The sequence below is a fragment of the Triticum aestivum genome, chromosome 1B (genome assembly GCF_018294505.1).
Source record: "Triticum aestivum cultivar Chinese Spring chromosome 1B, IWGSC CS RefSeq v2.1, whole genome shotgun sequence".
Taxonomy (NCBI): Eukaryota; Viridiplantae; Streptophyta; class Magnoliopsida; order Poales; family Poaceae; genus Triticum; species Triticum aestivum.
The window spans coordinates 661,220,271-661,240,472 of record NC_057795.1 but is presented as its reverse complement, the minus strand read 5'-3'; positions in this window follow the sequence as shown (position 1 = coordinate 661,240,472).

The following is a 20,202-nucleotide window of genomic DNA, read 5'->3' as shown; positions in this document are numbered from 1 at the left end:
TCCAGGAGTTGCAAGTAGTTTCTGGTGTTTGTAGTATGCTGGAGGCCGTGCGCAGCGCTGACCGTAGGGGTGGGCTGTGATGCGGTAGGCACGTGGCACGGTGTACCGGGCGCCCGTTTGGTGTCTCGGGAACCCTGTTCACATCGTTTGGGGCTGTGAGCGAAACTCCGGCCGGATCTCCTCATGGATGGAACCCGAATAGGCGATAAACCTGGACTAGAGACTTGAGTGTTTAGGTAGGCCGTGGCCGACACCCACGTTGGGCTTCCGCTTGAAGGTTGCCGAGTACATGTCGTGTAAACAGCGGTAAGTGGTGAGAGCGTGTGTGAAGAAGTACACCCCTGCAGGGTTAATATGATCTATTCGAATAGCCGTGTCCGCGGAAAAGGACTTCTGGGTTGCTTATATCAGTTCATAGACAAGTGAAAGTGGATACTTTAAAATACGCAAGATAAGCGTGAGTGCTATGGATGGCGTTCTCGTAGGGAGACGAGAGCGGATCCATAGTGGTGTATTGATATGGTGAATATGTGGACTCGTGTGCGCCACCTCAAAAGAGTCGCTTGCAGTCGTAGTTTAGGATAGCCACCGAGTCAAAGCTGGCTTGCTGCAGTTAAACCCCACCATCCCTTTGTTGATAATGATGCATATGTAGATAGTTCTGATGTAAGTCTTGCTGGGTACATTTGTACTCACGGTTGCCTATTTTATGTTTTTGCAGAGAGACTTCAGTCTCACTAGTATTTCCGCGTGGTCTTCGACGTTTAGCTTGTTACCTCAGCTATGATCTTGTGCCTCGGCAGGATTTGGTAGATAGTCAGGCTTCTCAGCCTTTTTCATTTCTAGATGTCTGTACTCAGACATGATAGCTTCCGCTTGTGCTTTGACTTGTATGCTCTGAATGTTGGGTCGTGAGACCCCTGTTTGTAATACCTCGCTCCTCGGAGCCTATTGAATAAATTACTTGAGTCGTAGAGTCATGTTGTGATGCCATGTTGTATTTGCACATATCGAGCATATTGTGTGTGTGTTATTGAAATGCTTGGTATGTGTGGGATCTGACTATCTAGTTGTTTATCTTTAGTAGCCTCTCTTACCGGGAAATGTCTCCTAGTGCTTCCACCGAGCCATGGTAGCTTGCTACTGCTCCGGAACACTTAGGCTGGCCGGCATGTGTCCTTCTTCGTTCCTGTGTCTGTCCCTTCGAGGAAATGTCACGCGATGAATACCGGAGTCCTGTTAGCCCGCTACAGCCCGGTTCACCGGAGTCCTGCTAGCCCAGTGCTACAGCCTGGATTCACTCGCTGATGACCGACACGTTCGATGTTGGGTCATGGATGCCTGTCCCTGTAAGTCTGTGCCACTTTGGGTTTACGACTAGCCATGTCAGCCCGGGCTCCTTATCATATGGATGCTAGCGACACCGTCATATACGTGTGCCAAAAGGCGCAAACGGTCCCGGGCTAAGGTAAGGCGACACCCGTGGGAATACCGTGCGTGAGGCCGCAAAGTGATATGAGGTGTTACATGCTAGATCGATGTGGCATTGAGTCGGGGTCCTGACACCATAGATGAGTTTTGAACTCTCCCTAGCGCAGCCCTACCTCTCTCCCTTCTCCTCTCCCGCGGTGCTTGGCGAAGCCCTGCTGGATTGCCACGCTCCTCCATCACCACCACGCCGTTGTGCTGCTGCTGGACGGAGTCTTCCTCAACCTCTCCCTCTCTCCTTGCTGGATCAAGGCATGGGAGACGTCACCGGGCTGTACGTGTGTTGAACGCGGAGGTGCCATCCGTTCGGCACTAGGATCTCCGGCGATTTGGATCACGACGAGTACGACTCCTTCAACCCCATTCTCTTGAACGCTTACGCTTAGCAATCTACAAGGGTATGTAGATGCACTCTCCTTCCCCTCGTTGCTAGTTTCTTCATAGATAGATCTTGGTGACACGTAGGGAAATTTTGAATTTCTGCTATGTTCCCCAACAACCAGATTACGCCTAGAGGCACCGGAGCATTTGTCCAAACTGAATTATTACAGAGGTCCAACAGGAAAACGGGAAACGAAGAAGAATGGGTCCAAATCAGATCCTCAGGGATGATCCACCATCTCCATCGCCCTGATTCTTCAGTTGCCCCCCCTCCGCCTCACCTCCGTGCAATCCGGAGGAGTTCCCCACGCTGTTTGTCCACAGGAGGATGCATCATTGCAGAAGATTTGCTTGCCCATCATCGCAGAGAACTTTCCATTGGTGTAAAAAGCAGCTTAGTTTTGCAAGAATGCATTTCACATTTTTCCACTTGCGCCCCTGAAAGCAAAATTCATTCCTTAGTCTCCACAAGCTCCATAAGGCAGCAGTTGTTACCAGATTCAAAACAGCTTTTTCTTTATGTATATGCCAAAAGGACATAATTTTTGCAAAGCCAGACATTCTATCAATATTCAAAATTCTACAATAAGGTTCCAAACTTGCTGGGCCACCACACAATCAAACAACAGGTGTTGAACAGTTTCAAATTCCAAACAAAATAAGCAGGAAGGGTCTTCCACTTCCCTCCTCTTCGCAAGATTATCTCTAGTAAGTATCTTGTTGTGAACATATAGCCACAAGAACATATGAATGTTCTGTGGACATAAGATTTTCCACATCTTACGACTAATGTAAGGAAATACACCACCAAAATTGATTTGTTTATAAAAGGATTTAATTGAGAAAACCCCATTTGGTTCTAAGCCCCAGATTGGGGTGTCCGCTTCATCTACTGGGGGATGTTGTTTGACCGCACAGACAAGTTGATCCCAGCGTTTCATACCAAAGTGATCAACACACCTCCTGAAAGTTAGTTTCAAATCATTCCCATCCCAAACATGGGCTACAGTGTTGTCAGTCTGGTTACAAATATAAAATAAGTCCCAGAATTGTATCTTAAGGGAACAATCCCCTATCCACACGGTCATGCCAAAAACTAATGAGTTTTCCATTCCCCAATCTCCATGTATAAAAAGTTTTTGTAGCTGCCAATGCCCAAGTAATGCTCTTCCAAAAGGTAGAGCCCCCTTAACTTTTAGCCTAGAGGAGATTTGGAGAATTAACACGATACTTATACAGCAGAAGCTTAGACCAATCTGAATCAGGGTTATTAAAAAATCTTTTGCCCCAAGAAGCTAACAAGGCCATATTATATTCTTTGATATTGGGGACCTCCAAACTCTTTCCTCCTAGTGATTAAGCCCCAATTAGCTAGGTGGTATTTGTGTTGGCCTCCTATATTCCCCCAAAAGAAATGAGCCATCTGGGAGTTAATTGCAATAAATTGCCCACTTAGGAAACTTGATCACAGACATCAAATAAGCAGGAATACTAATCACACAAGCACACAATAAGATAATTTTCCCTTTATAAGTGAGGTATCTTCCCAGATAGCCAGAGATCCCTTTAATGATCCTATCAATGATAGGCTGAAGGTCTTCCCTTTTTAACTTATCATAGTGCAGAGGCACTCCCAAGTACTTAATAGGAAAAGATCCTTTTTTACAATAGAAAATTTGAGCAAATTCATTAGCAATTGCATCGCCTACATTTATAGTCATGAGATCACTTTTGTGGAAGTTAATTTTCATCCCAGACAGGTTTTCAAAACATAACAGAAGCCATTTAAAATTCCTTGCTTTTTGAACAGAATTTTCCAAGAAGAGTATGGTGTCATCTGCATATTGCAGACTAACCACACCTCCAGGGATCACATGGGGTAGAAGCCCAGAAATTAGATTTTGAGAAGTAGCTTTCTTGAGCATTTTAGTAAAAACATCAGCAACTAGATTAAACAACAGGGGGAGTGTGGATCCCCTTGTTTGAGGCCTTTCCCTCCTACGAAGTAGGGACCAGTTGTGTCATTAATTCTCACACTGAAAGTGCTATTAACAAGGGTGCTTCTAATCCAAGCAATCCACTTTGGACCAAAACCTCTCGAATGAAGCATATCAAATAGGAATTCCCAACTAACTCCGTCCTACGCCTTCTCATAATCTAGTTTGAGAACTAAACCTTGCGATCCTGATTTTTTAATCTCATGGATCACTTCATGGGCCATCACCACACTCTCTAAGATGTATCTCCCTTTAATGAATGCAGTTTGATTAGAAGAAATCAACCTGTGCCCGACAGGGGAGACCCTATTGGTCATGGCTTTAGAGAAAATCTTAATCCCACAATTTCTCAAACTAATAGGGCAAAACTTCTTCATTTCCCTGGCATCAACTTCTTTAGGAATGAGCACAATCAGGGCAAAGTTTAATCATTGTAAATCCAGTTTTCCTGTCTCAAAGTCTCTAACCAGGGCCATAAAGTCGTTTTTAATAACATCCCAAAATGTTTGATAGAACAAGAAGGATAGTCCATCCGGACCGGGGGCACCATGGGCATAAGACCCAAATATCGCCTCCTTAATCTCCTCTTCGGAAAAGTTTTTCTGCAAGAGGTCATTCTCTTACTGGGTAACTAACTCATTTTCCTCCCAAAAGGAAGGACCAAGGCAAATATTATGCTTGTTTTCAAAACAAAACAAGTTTTTATAGTAAGTAGTAGCCACCCCCAGCATTTCCTGAGTGGTGTAAACTGGGCCATTTTCTCCAATTAGTTCAGATAAATGGTTTTTTATATGTCTATGGTTGGCCATCGCATGAAAATATGCATTATTTTTGTCCCCATCAGTAATTCTACGATCTCTGGAGTGCTGCCACGAGGCAGTTTCTTCTTTGCTCCAGGTATACTTTCTATTTGCAATATTAATCTCCATAAGACACCATTTGTTAATCCAGTCGTTAAAGAGGTAAGAAAACTGATTATTAATAACACCATTTTTCTTGTCAACCGTGGACCTGACTAAATTGAAATCTCCCCCAAGTAAAACTGGGTAAGTAAGCTCATCCATGATATCATGTAATTCAGCAAAGAAATAAAGCTTAAACTCGTTATATGAGGTACCATATATAGCAACAAGATGCCACATGAAAGCATCTGATTTTTTTTTCAAAGTTGCAACAATGCAAAATTTCTTATTAATAAAACCAATTACTTCAAACAAGACACTTTTAAGACCCACAAGGATCCCACCAGCCATGTTTATAGTAGGAAGATAATGCCAGTCAAAAGCTATCCTACCAGAAATGTCATTAAGGACATGAGCATCAATATTTTCTCTTTTGGTTTCAGAGGAACACAGGAAGTCTACATGGTTATTACAAATGAAATCTCCTAGGCACTGAATTTTTCTAGGTTGTCCTAGACCACGAATATTCCAAAAAGCCCCTATCATTTTATTTTAAATGGATGAGATAAGCCACAAGGCTTTTTCTTAGTATTCAAGACAGGGCATTCTACATCTGAAACAGCAATGCCACCTGGTTCAGTATGTGGAATGTCCTCTTTCCCAGAAATAGGAGGAAGGCCATTTGTATCCAATAGATCTAGGTTATCAGGGAGAACAATCTCCAGGTTTTCATCAGCAATTTGTAACATCTAATTTTCTCTCTGTCAATCAGGTCCAGAATGATATTATTTTGTTCCTCCTCACTATTACCAATGCATAAGTCAACTTTAGCAGTATGAGAAGCAAGTTCATTAGGATCAAGGGTGGCAAAAGATTTACCTTTAAACATGGCCGGCATTTCCAAGTTCTTCTTCATCATGTATGCAGCAGCCTTGTCCATGATCTTTACATCTCCATGCTTTCTGGTCATAGGTCAGCCAGCGCTGGGCCCCAAGTAGGTGAGTTTTTGATATTGAGTTTCTTCTTGACCATAGTATCCGCCCTCTCCAGTGATTCTAACAAGGATCTTTTCACTGAATTCATTGCTAATGTTAGATCTTCTGGTAAGCATTCCATCTCCACATTGATGTTTCCCTCTTCCACATTAGATTCCTCCATCTCAAACTTATTAAGTTGTTCCGAACAGTAGTCCAGATGGACTGACAGAGCATTGGACTTTTCAAACCTTGAAGTTGGCTCAGTTTCACCTCCATCGGCCTTCATCGGGGTCCAATCTTCGAGGTCATCATTAATCTCTCCTTGTATTACATCACTCATGCTAACCTGATGGACTTCCACTGCAGAAGCAGCCACTTGAGACATGTTTTTGCCCGAGCTAGAAGAGGTGGTTATCTTGGTAGGGAAGTTGGCATTGTCCAATTCATCAATCGCCTCATCATTGTCTTCTTCCATTCCTTCTTTGTCCTCAGTATTCTTATTGTTATTTCCATCATTTCCTTCAAGATTATCCAGATCTGGATCATCATCCCCTCCATCAGCATCCTCATCATTCTGCTCAAACCCTTCCACTGTAAAGAACAGCAGGTATAGTTTTTTTTCATCTCCACCAATCTCTCAAAAGGAATCCTCCTGGGGTCTCTGCAGGCAACTTTGACTCGAATAATTTCATAGAATCTCTTGAAAATATCATTCCAGTCCACATCCACCAGTATTCCAAAACACGTTGTGATTTGGGCAAAGACTTTCCAGGCGCACCACTTGGGTGGAATTCCTTCAATCTGTACCCAGGCTTCAGTCAGTGCTCCAAATTCATCCAGCATTCCTTTCCATTCACAGATTTTGATAGATACACCAGCAATTGGAAGCTCAAAAGGGGGAAATTCAATTAGGTCATCCACATTTTTCCAAGGGGGAAATCTTAGCAGGAATTTCTTGTTCTCCAGCTCCCTGATTTTCCATGGCCACTCTTTGTTCTTACAAAAGATCCCATTTAACTGAGTTAGCAGATCCGAGGCAGAAACCTCTCCCTTAACCACCATGAGAATAGCACATTTTTTGTAATTTAACTAACTAGATTCAACCGCCATAGGAACTTCAACATGATAGAATCCCAGCCCTGGAGCAGCACTACCAAAATAAGTGGCAGCATGTTGTGGTTTTTCCCAGGCAGCGCAATTGTTAACGTTGTGGTTCCCAGCGCAGATAAAGCATTTTTTGCCTCCACACAATTCCCCACATAATGTCCAGGACAACTGCAGTTGAAACAGATCATATCCTTGTATTTGGGGTCGAGGATCTGTACCGCTGGAGGGGGGAGGAGGTGGTGGGGCAGTCGTCGGAGGGACAGCTTGGACTTGGTTCCCCTGGGTTGGTTTGGGCGCCCCTTGCAGACCTGGTTTCCCGGTGTTGCCCAACAAAGAGGCAGTGGATTTCCCCTCCTGGGGATTGGGTTTCTTCCCCGGCAGCGCCGGCGATTCCGCTGTGGCATCTGACCATGATTTTCCACCCCTCTCCTCATAGTTTCAACAAACGATCTAGGGAATCCTAGTGCCTCAATAGAGATCTTGAAAGTGGTAGGGATGGGGTCGAAAGGACCAACAGATGCAACCGGAAAACAGTCTTGGACCGAGAATTTCTTTGAGCAGAAATATTTTCTCACCCAAAACAGTTTGGGGACGGCGTAGCAAGGGTTTGGGGGAGCCTGCCTAGGTTTATGTAGGCGGCGGCTGCGGGTCGGGGAGGGGATAACCCAGAGCTGGAAAAAAAATTCGCCACCTCCTCTCCAAACCCGCTCACTGGCTCAGAACACGTCTTTTGAAAACCCGTTTTCCTCCCAACCACACATCCACGGATGAACGGAGATGGGGTGGGGGTCGGCCCTACAGCAGCAACTGGTTGGTTTGAACACAGTCCCGCCGTCCTCGCAAAAGCGAGCTCATCGGAATCTACATGGGTCATCGGAAACAGAACACTATGAGTGTTTCGGGGTGTTCCAGAGGTGCATGAAGAATCGCAAGGACTAATCGAAGGGACAACCCTTCCAATTGTATCCGGGACAATCGTTCTACTAATTTCCCCACCCAAAAGAATTTGGGAATCCCCAGTCAAATGAACTTCAGATCGAGAATTCAGCAAGACACATGAACGGGAATTGGGTTGATTGTTTTGTACCTTTGTCCGAGGTTTCTCCTCGCGATCACCCGGCCATGGTGGAGGCTCCAAGGTGGATCCCCTGGTCCTCCTGCGTCTTGTTTGCAGGGCGGGGGCACCCTGCAAGGCCCATGCGCCGGGTTGCGGAAGCTTCAAGGGACCCTGGGGAGGACAGTCCCCGGTGGCAGCGCTTCTGGATGGATGCAGGAGATCTGCAGCACCGGTGGAGGGCGGATGTTGAGCATTGACGGTGAGCTTGTCTTGAAACGCGCCCATCTCGCCTCCTGCCTCGGGTCTGATGATTCCGCCTCCTGAATCTCTCAGAAGATGAAGTCGTAGTCCATCCCGCCATCGTCGCCCACAAAGCGAGCGCGCTCCTCGAATGTCGCATGCCGAAGGATCTCCATGAAGATGTCGGGCCACTTGGAGCGGTTCGGGAATCTCTCCCTCACCACCCGACGCATCTCCGCCAGCGCTTCCAGCGACGACACGTCGATCTCCGGGAGTGTCGCCACCGGTGGCAGAGGCTGGGGCAGCGCCGCCACCTGATGCGCGGGTCACAGTCGCCTCGCCCCATGTCGCGCCCCTCCCACCATCTTGCTCGCCAGATCTGTCCGTGGCACTCAGGGAACCGTGGCTCGATCTGAGATGGGGAGGATGAGGATGGGAAACGGGAGGGGATAAGTCGTGGTGGTATTAATGGCGGCGGTGCCATTAATGCCGATAGGTGAGGAATCCCCCCCCCCCTCGCTCCGCGTCCATCCTGCCGGTGACCCCTTCGTAGCAGCAGCTTATGCTCAAGGCGCTGGTCTTTTCTTTGTTTTCTCCTTTTTCTTTCCAAAAACTAGAAAAATCTAGGCAAAGCCAGTGTAAACCCTCATTTCTAAGAGCAACCCATTGGTGCCAAAGCTTTGGAGCTCGAGGAACTATGAATGACTTGAGATTGACGATCCTTTAGGAAATAGAGTTTGAACTTAAATTTTGTTAGGAGGGAAGTGAATGTGTTAGCTCTTGTATGTGCAAATCAGGCTATCGATGTTAAGCGTAGGTGTGTGTGGGTCAATTTTATCCCAGGTTGTGACCAGGCATGGACGAGGGTTTATCTAAAAACACAGGTCTCCGCAAAGTCGTAAGACCATGTATGGGGCTGACGTCTGCCCAGTGCCGAAAGGTCAAGGAAGTTGGTGAACTGATGGCCGCTTGAAGGCCCAGCTCACCCGAAGTGATTTATCAAAATTCTTCTTTCTCTATGGTGATCGGTCATGGTATCATAACGTTGCATCTTTTTCGGTCAAATCCAGATTTTGTTTTGCTTCTCCCGGTCAATCGACTCGACTCTTTTCCCTGGCCCCGGCCTCTCACTTCATTTCGTTCTTTCTCGGTACCCCCGCTTGAACGAAGTGTCGCAAAATAATCTCCTGCTCCTTGTCAAATTAAGCTTCTTGCCGTAAAATGCCGTAAAAAAAAGCTACTTGATTCAGAAAAAGAAAAAGGGAAGAGCAGCACACCGCAATGGACTTGTACCGATTAATAGTGCTACAGCCGGATTTACACTTTGAAGGCTTCGTTTAGACTAATTTTGAGATCTGTAGTGCAACTTCCTGATATATTGCTTGATATGCTTCAAGATCTCATGACAAACCATTTTAATTCTACATCACCTTGTTTTTTGTTCTCCAGAGTGCCCATGACACAATGATGGCAGACTATGGAAAAAAAGAGTATTCCAGAAATGTATAAGATGTAGTGGTAAATCTGATGGAATTTTATGCTTCAAGACTATGTTTTTTTGTTTTTGAAATGGGTCTCTTCTATTAGAAAAGAGGCGCTTGCCCGGCCTTAGACTGAGGCCCTTACAAATCCAAAAGTCTAACCATCCATGAGACGAAGAAAGCAAATAAAGAAAAGATACAAGCCCGTAGGCTGGGACACAGCGGCGCAGCGCTGGCGGTCTAACTACACGAAGATCAAGGGCTGTCGAGGTAGCGAGCGACGGCGAAGATCAGCCGGGGATATCTCTCAAGATGTTCGGCGCAGCTCAGTGCACCTTGCCCGCACCTTTGCAACGAGCTCCTGAACGCGCCCTCTGTCCTTTGGTCTTGCCGGAAGCTTCCAGAGCTGCATAAAAGACACCATTTTGTACAAAAGATCAGCAGGGTGCTTGATGAATTGTCCCTCTATTAAGGCTTTATTTCTCGTGGTCCAGAGAGCCCAAGCAATGGCTCCAAACCCTAGCCAAGTCATCCGTCTATACCCCCCAGATGTGGCAGCCGCTAATCGGTAGAATTCTGAGAACCCACTCGGATTCCACGAGGAATGGTTCTCCTCTATTGGTAAAGCTGGTGCATTCTTTTTCTTTGTGTGGTGTGAGACAAAGTACCCTTGAAGGCAGTTCCTTTAAAACTGCCAAGTATATTCTCAGTTTAACATGTAGGATTAAAAAGCAAGAGAAGACGTTGATTCCCATGAGGAGCACAAACAAAAATTCCTATAAGGTGGGGGGGGGGGGGGGGGGGGCTTAGAGAGATTCACCTTTGTACTGGTTGCTTTACTTGGTATCCATAACGAACGTTACATTTTTCGGCCAAATCCGGATTTCGTTTTCCTTCTCTCAGTCAATCAACTCGACTCTTTTCCCCGCCCCTCCCCCTCCCCCCAGCCTCTCACTTCATTTGGTTCTTTATTCTCTGCACCCTCGCTTGAATGAAGGGCCCGCATAATAACCTCCTACTCCTTATCAAATTAAGCTTCTTGCCGTAAAATGCCGAAAAAAAGCTCCTTGATTCAAAAAAGGAAAAGAAAAGAGCAGCCCACCGCGGATGGGCTTTTACCGAAAAAGGTTTTCATCTCGTTTTATATATACAATGACCGACAACAACCCAGTACAAACGCACGCCACCACAACACACGCACACACCCAAGACAGGATACATAGACGCTGAGCGTAGCAACACGACCCATAGCACTATAAAAGCAACTAGGGACTCCAACAGTGACCACGCCACCGCGAAGAAATGAAGTCACATACGACGAACCATGAGCTCCTAGACGATGCCTTCAGAAAGATTACGACACCGGAGCAGATGGGCTTTTACCGATGAATAGTGCTGCAACCGGATTTATACTTTGAAGTGTTTCAAGATCTCATAACAAACCATTTTAATTTTACATCACCTTATTTTTTGATCTCCAGAGTGCACATGACACAACGATGTTGGATGTTTAGTCATGATCGATGACAACTAGACAATGATTAATGTATGCATGAAACAATGTGTATCCATGCAATGTATTGTAATCTTATCTGAACCAATGTGTGGGACGCAAACGTCTCTTTCTCTATATTGATAATAATAAAAAACGCCACCGTGACAGGTTTTTCCGCTGCCTTAAACTAGGTAATGGCGTGTTGACAAAATACAAAACCTCTAACTGTTCTATAGTTTGTGGTGTCCGATTATGGCATACGCCAGCTATACATATGACATTTCCGGCGTACACCTAGCTCGAATGCCATCAGTATATCCAACGGGTTTTTACATCTGTGTCCATGGTTCTTTAGCTCTACTCATTCATCCCGCGCTCTTAACTTCTGCTCAATTTTCCCACTCCCTTGCCAGAAACCCTCATAACTGGGCACAACGGACATTGTCGTCGGGTCAAAGGCTTGACCGTTAACTCTGACTAGTGGGGCCATGCTGGACTGTCTCGTTCGTTCGACCTGACAAGTGGGGCTGCGTTGGGTGGTGTCGCTGTTCGACCGTTGGGCCATGGTTTCGTTGGGCCGTCCCTTACATTAAACGTCTGGGCGCGCCGCCAGGATAGAAGCCTGCTATGCATGCACCCAACAAACCTTGCCTGCATGCGTCGACCGAGCCTGCATGCGCCGATGCCACGATCCCACGATGCGCCGACCGAGCCTGCATGCGCCGATGCTTCCGCCACGATGCACTGACCGAGCAACTTTCTTGCACGCCAGCCGCCACGGATGCAGCGACGGTCACTGCCGCTGGTTCCTCTCTTCTAGCTAGGTGGCTACATATTTGTGGCTTGTGTAAAAAAAGAGCCACTCTCTTGCTTAGTTGTACTCATTCATCCCTACTAACAAAGCTTGCTTGCATGCACTAGGTGGTTACTAACAAGGGAACCCTACTAACAAGCCGAGCTCTCTAAGAAAATAATCAACAAATATGTAGTCCCAATATGTAGATAGGGCCAACAAGCCCATAGCACGATCGCGTAGCTCAAACTAGGAAGAACTTAATAATAGAATAGATAGAAAACTTAATAATAGAATTTAAGAAAAGGGCCAACAAGCCTAAAGCAACTCCAACATAGTTCAACTACAACTTAACATAACATAGACTAAAAAAAGATAGAGGGTTTAGAACCCTAGCCGCCGCCTTCTCCACCTCGCTCCTCCTCCGGGCGCCCTTTTCACTGCTTCTCCAGGGCATTGTCGATGGGGTACGGAAGAGTGTGCATGCGCGTCGCGGTGGGAAGATGTTGTTGTACTCCGTGAACCGTTGTGGCTGGTGAAAGCGATGAACTCGGAGCCACACCAAAACACCCGGCCGAGGAGGTAGAAGGCGTCCAATGTGTTGGTGAAGTGGGCAAGGATAGCAACCACCACCCGGTTTTGGATGACCTCCTCGACGCGGAACATCATTGGAGATCCCCTCGGGAGGTGGTGGTAGCCGGACGCGAGGAAGAACTTGGTGAAGTTCCTTGCTGTTCTCAACCTTGATATCGCCCACACACGTAGTGTGCGATCAACGTACACATCGGTAGGGTAGAGCCTCTCCGGCACGGTGGGTGGGAAGCGGTAGGTTGGTCCGGTGTACTGCATGGCTGAGGGATGTGCAGAAGACGGAGAAGGGGTCAAAGAGCAAGAAAGGCAGATGGATGAGGGATGGCAGAGGCAGAGGGTGGCTTAAATAGCCGTATTGCTACGTGTTATTTGGCCGTGGCAATAACGGGGTCAAATGTGAAGTTAGTAGCCCGTTTTCAAACCCACTGCAGCATCGGGAGTGTACACGCGTGGGAAACAGTGTGAAAAGAAGAAGAAAAAGAAGCTAATTGCACGCGTGGGAATCTGTGGTCAAACCCTATATTATATGAACAAAAAGAGACAATTTTTGAAGAGCTTGTGGCCATTTTGCATGATAAAAATAAATTTGACCCATAAAAATTTGGTCATTTTGCATGATAAAAAGAGATAGAGGGCTTGTGGTTATTATACAAATGCAAAATGACCCATTTTGTAATAGTTTGTGGCCATTTTGCATGATAAAAATAAATTTAGCCAATTTGGTCATTTCACATTTGTATAGAACAAAAAGAACTAAATTTTCTATGCGATGTCAATTGTTGTGTAATTTTAAATGATGCAAAAAAACAGAGCCAACACGTTCACAAAAAACAGAGACAACACGTTCACAAAAAAACGACGAGATTCGACGGCCCAACTCGAGCTTGGTTTTCTTTTGGGCCCAACACCACCGTTTTTTTCCGCGGAGTCAGTGGTGGGCGAGCAGCCGAGCACAACCAAAAGAATCGCCTCTCGCGAGCCGTCCTTGTGATCCAACGGCCCGGAGCCTGCACGCAGCTTGCCCATCGAATTCCTTCTAGAAGACCACATCCGAGGGCTGTCGCTTGGCGCCAAGGTATGATCGGACGGCTGACGTTCGAAGCTAGGTTTAGGCGAAACCCCGCGGGGTTTAGAGGGGTTTTGAGCTGGTCAACGGGGTTAAAAAAGCTTTGACTGAGCATAACTAACTTAAAAAAATTGAAAAATATGAAACCTTCGTCGTTCGTTGTTTTATAAGACACACTAATGAGGAAAAATACTAAACTTGGTCTATGGTCATTTTCATGAAAAACCCCTAGCTAGCACGATCAGGGTCAAATGAGCATCATTAATTTATAAAAAATCAAAAAAATATGAAACCTGCACACAATGTTGTCTTATGTGACATGTTACCAACCAAAAATCATAAACTTGGTCTATGGTCATTTTCATGAGAAAACCTTCACACATATGAGCTACCACCTACAAGATTTCATAGAGTTCAAGGAGATGAGGTAGGGTTACCTTCCGTTTTTGAAAAATTTAAAAAAATCACCAAATCTTTATTTCAAAGTGAATAAGAAGGATCTGAACTTAGTTTTGCATTTTTATATTTTAGACGTGTCTTTATTAGTTTTTATATTAAAGCATATTTTTCAAAAGAAAATGTAAAAATATGAAGATTAATTCAAAAAATAGTGAGACTTTGAATCTACACTATATAGATTGAGTAGGTGTTAATACAAAACATTTGGCTCATTTAGAGTAGGTTCAAAAAAACTTGATTACAAATGGGTTGTTTACCCTAGCATGGGAGCTCATTTGGAGCATATTTCTCAAATTCAAAATTTTATGACCTCCTCTAAATCATCTCAAATTTTGCACACATGAACTCCTACACAAACATAGATAGTTTGCCAAGGTTTATTTTTTTGCATTTTCTTGAATTTACACAAACATACATAGATAATTTGCTGGTGAGAAAAGCATGCATTTGATTTGATTAATAAACATGAGACCAATAACATGTGTGATCAGTGAAGCCACACTGAAACAACATGTGTGATCAGTGAAGCAACATTGAAGTGATCAATGAAGCAACACTGAAACAACATGTCTGATCAGTGAAGCAACACCGAAACAACATGTTTGATCATTGCAGCACCTAAACTCTAGTTCACAACATCTAAACAGAATTAACCATACACCACAGGCAAATATAAGGACAGACAAATATAGATAGAATAATACGTTACTAGCATCACCATAGATTAAGTTCACACCATAAACTGCCACATTAAGTTTACCATAAGTAACCGGACCCTAAGTACCCAAACTACATCATCACACCATCACAACATCATCACATCACTTCACGCCGGAGTCAGGGCCTTCGCGAGCATAGCATGTTGCCCCCTGATCATGTAGTCCTCCCCGCGGATCGCTACATCCTCTGCATGAGACAGAAGGTGATCGAAGCGGCCATCCTTGGGCTTTGGCTTGGTGGTGCAGTAGGGGCAGTGCCACTTCTTGAACTTGCGATTGTAGAAGGAAGCAACTCCCTTGGCCTTGATCTTCTGCACCTCCTTGGTTGTGAAGGACGCGACGTTTCCCTTGTACACATCATCTCCAGAATCATACTGCACACATGAATGAATTGCATTAATACCTTATAGATTCATATACACCATGTCAAAGGAACTAAATGAACAAGGGATAGGCTTACCTCATATTCAGAATCGTCACTAAACACCCTCTCGTACGGGTTGTAGTCGGCCAGCTTCCTCTCCCCCCCCCAACCATCATCCTCCTAAATATACTATTACATCCATCACTAGTAGCCAATTGAAAATTTAGATATGCACACATGACACATTGATCATAGGGCTAACATACTCCCAATATCAGAAATGTTTTAGTAGTGGAGTTTTTTATTTCTGTGCCCCTTAGCTCTATGCATTCAAAAACCACATCCATCACTAGTATATCAATGTATTAGATTTGTACAGACATTGATCAAAAACCCCAATATGACATTCAAATAACACATTGATCATTGGTCATGCACACACATTGAAGAACAGAGCTAATATAACTACATATTGTGGACCAATTTATATACTAATGAATCAAATTTATATACTAATGAATCAAAAACCCCAATATGACAAATTTACACACATTGAATCAAATTTATAACTTCTTAATCAATGGATTCCATTTGGGCATATGACATTCAAAACCCCAATCTGAGTAGCATTCAAAAACAAATCTAATAGGGGCCCAATCTAAGGCAACGAGTCTGAGTAGCATTAAAAACCCCAATCTGTGAGCACTAAAAACAAATCTAATAAGCATCATAGCATTAAAAAAACCAATCTGTTCACAACATCTAGCATTTTTGCAATGAATTTATCCAAATCCCAATCTAAAAACCTCAATCATTGCAGCACCTAAAATCATAGTTCACAACATAGCATTTTTGCAACGAATTTATCCAACAAACCCTAGTCCAAAAACCTCCACCCCCCAACCCATACCCTGCAGAAAAAACCCGGCCCATCCGTCAAACCAACTACTCTAACCATCTAAACTACCGTATGAATCACAATCTAACCAATGCAACTAGGGAGCAATTAACTCTACAAGCTAAGCAAGTGCAAATACCTGCTCCTCCACGGCAGGCGGCGCAACGGGGGCATCTGGATGGACTGCGCCGCTCGACGCCTTCACCTTCTGCAGCGATGAGGCGGAGCCCGCCACATCTGCAGCCGTTGCGAGTTTCCCCGCACCGCCGTGGACGCTACCGACATCCGCGGTCACCGCACCTAGACCCTGCAGCTCCACCACATCTCCGGCCGCTGCGCCGCGTCGCCACGAGCGTCGGCCATCTGACAGATGGAGGCGATGAAGGTGAGGAAGAGGATGTGGTGGGGGAGAGCGAGACAGTGCGGTGGAGGCAGTGGAGGAGGAGAGCGAGACCATGCCAGTGGGGGAGAGGAAGAGGATGCGGCAGGGAGGGGATTTGGGGGGAAATGGTAGGGGCGATGGAGGTGGTTGCCCTCTTTATATGATGGGACGTTTCGGGCATGTCCATGGACACGTGCTACCCCACGACTGTGGTCTCGCATGCGCCCACGTATACGCGGCCCCACTCGTCAGCTAACGGTCAAAGGCATTGACCCGACGGCAACATCCGTTATAACCTGTTCTGAGGGTTTCGGGCAAGGGAGTGGGAAAAAGTGAGCAAAAATTAACAGAGTGGGCATGAATGAGTAGAGCTAAGGAACCAGGGGCACAGAAATAAAAATCCCTATATCCAATATATTGTTTGACGTGAGCGTCCAACGCCATCACTAATTTTTAACAGTGACGCATGCCAACACCAGCAATGCCTTCTTTACAACACCATAGTTAGGCTTTTCTACACTAGCTAGTCGGATCCCTTTTAGTGCCTAGCCCGTGCGCATGACCGGCCAGTCCACTTCCACACACTTCTCTGCCCCCCACGCGTCTGACACAGTGGTGTGGAAGTGGATCCCGGGGAGGTCCGGAAAGCACGACCATGAGGTTGGGTCTTCGTCTGGCTCGACGGGGCCGAGGAGGAGCACTGCCGACTTTGCAATCTCGCCGCCCGCTGCGCCGCAGCAACGGCCCTATGTAAAGATGGAGGTGTGCCAGCGCTACTGGGACATGGTCATTCCGATGCCATGGGACGACGCGTACCTGCACTCAAACCGGATCGGGTGCCCGTGCCTCCCATTCTAGCCAGCGGCCGCACTCGTCTTTTGGAGATCAACTGCCGGCGAGCCATGTTGCCTCCGGATCTCCTTTGTGATGTCAGGTACGCCATCGACTCACCATTGAGGGACACATGGTTCCGGAACGAGCACGACATGCGGCAGCAGACATTCTTTGTTGGTCGTGCTCCCAACCTGTGGGTGTGCGTGCATGTGCGTTGTGGGTGTGCGCGCGATCGCCGTCCCTTCCACCATCGATAGCAGCCGTCGACAACGACGAGCAGGACGAGGTCCTCAAGAAGGTGCTCGAGGACTCCAGGCTCGACGAGTTCAAGGGGTGGGACAGCCTCGCAATGCAGCTCGCCTTGACGGCTGCCGTTGACGTGGCCATCCCCGAGCCAGAGGGTCGGGTGGTAGTACAGGGCGAGGATGAGATGCAGGAGAGGAGCCGGCCTGGAACCTGTGCTGGTCAGGCAGTCCTGGTCGTGGAAGTCCGCCATGCCCTGTAGGCCGGAGTATGTGCCTGCCCTGGCCATGTGGATGAGTGTGGATGAGTGCGGAGTCGTAGTCATCGCCGAAGCCGTAACAGGCGCGCTCGCCCACCTGTGACAACCACCGCCCTTCATCGGCCTCACCGGGGATGAAAGGGGACGGCCGGGACTAGAAGATCTAGGTTTTTTAAGTTTAATTAAAGTTATTTTTATGCTTAAGTTTAATGAACAGCGCCGTGAACCGTCTGAACTTTTGAAATTAATGTAATAAATTGTACATTTAAGTTATTTTTATGTGTTTTTAAGTGTAAGTTTAAGTTTTTCTAGAGCAACTCTAATGGGGCGACCCATTTCGTCTGCCGCCGTCCGTTTAGGTCGGCGCGGACACAAAAGGCGGCCCAACGCGCCGATCCAAACGGACGCGCGTCCGCTTTTCGTCCGCGGGCGACCCATTCCCAGCCCATTTTTGAGCCGGATTTGTGTCGGCGCGGACACGCGACGGACGCGCGCACGCTTGCCTTCTCCTCTCCCCGGGCCCGCTGGTCGGTGGCTCATTGGCCTCCCCCCGCCCCCCAGCCAACAGCAACCCTCGCCCGACTCCTTCGTCGCCGATGCCGCCGCCCTTTTTTGTCGATGACTCTGCCAGCCGCCGCCGCCTCCACATCCGCCCAACAACGCCGCACTCCCCCCGTCGCCCGCCACCGCCGTCTTGCCACCGGGGAGCAGACTGCTTCCCACCATCGCTCCCCCAACTGCACAGCCGCCTCGCCGCCCTGGCCAGATCCTCACCGGCACGCTCGTCGGACGCCGACCCACTCGTCGGACGCCTGCAGGGCAGCTAGCTGGTCCGTGCGCGCCGCGACTCCCCGCGCCGGCCGTCTCCTTCTTCGATGCCCGCAAGCTGTTCGACAGTTTGCCAAGGTACGAAAATGGACTCCGCCGACGAGTTCTTTTTCCACAGTTTCCTTTGCGACTCCGACGATTCGTCGTCCGATGATGAGGAGGAGATATTGGCTGCCGTCTTTGTCCATCACCACCTCAACAGCCATCGCCCGTTGTTTCGTGGCTCCATTTTGGGCCACCTTCCGGCGTTTGAATCGCAACCGAGAGAGCGGTTATTTCTTTCTTTGGAAGGACTACTTTGATACAATAAACCCGTTGTTCAAACATCAAAAATTCCGCCGCCGTTTCCGTATGAGTAGGCATCTTTTCAACCGTATTAGAGAGGGGGTGGTCGGCTATGATGACTATTTCAAGTGCAAAGAGGATGCCGTCGGCAAGATCGGTTTCTCCTCTTATCAGAAATGCACTGCCGCCATCTGAATGCTTGCATACGGAGTGCCCGGTGATCTCATTGACGAGTACGTCCGTATGAGTGAGTCTACATGCCTAGAGTCCCTGTATAAGTTCTGCAAGGCTGTTATTGATGTGTTTGGCCCTGAGTACTTGAGAGAGCCGACAGCTGAAGATACAGCCCAATTGTTGGCGATGAATGCCAGAAGGGGCTTCCCAGGGATGCTTGGCAGCATAGACTGCATGCACTAGGAGTGGAAGAACTGCCTTTCTGCTTGGCAAGGGCAGTATAAGGGACATGTCAGGGCTTGCACTCTCATATTAGAGGCCGTGGCGTCTCAAGATCTCTGGATCTGGCACTCTTTCTTTGGCATTGCTGGATCACACAATGATATCAATGTGCTTCAGCGCAAGCCGGTGTTTGCTAGGCTTGCTGAAGGCAACAGCCCACCGGTGAAGTTTACTGTCAACGGACACAACTATGACAAAGGATACTACCTGGGTAACGGTATCTATCCTCAGTGGACCACTATTGTCAAGACAATACCCAACCCTGTCGGAGAGAAGAGGAAAAGATTTGCCCAAGAGAAAGAGAGTGCCAGGAAGGATGTCGAGTGTGCCTTTGGTGTTTTACAATCTCGATGGGGCATCGTTCGGTATCCTGCTAATACCTGGAGCACGCAAAAATTGTGGGAGGTGATGACTGCTTGTGTGATCATGCACAATATGATCATAGAAGATGAGTGACTGGAACGTCTGTACGATCAAGGGTTTCAGTTTCAGGGTGAGAATGTTGTGCCTGAACATGGAGTAACGGCAATATTTGAACAGTTCACCCAATTTCATGAAGACATGCGTGATTGGGAAACTTGCGTGCAGTTGCAAAATGATTTGATTGAGCATATGTGGGCTCATGTTGGCAACCAATAGATGTATCTTTTTTTATTCGCTTGCAAAACTATGTGAAACATTTTTATTTGTATCAGTCTTTTAAAAACTATAATATTTTTATTCGATAAAACTATGTTATTTGACAATATGTTTGAATGCAAATCAATGTAAATATTGAGCGGCCAGCCGGCCACGCCGGCACATATGAACGCGTTGAACGCGCTGCCGACCCAAATCTTAAAAAAGGCGGACGCAGGACAGGCGGTCGACCCAAACGAACAAAAAACGGACGAAATCGTC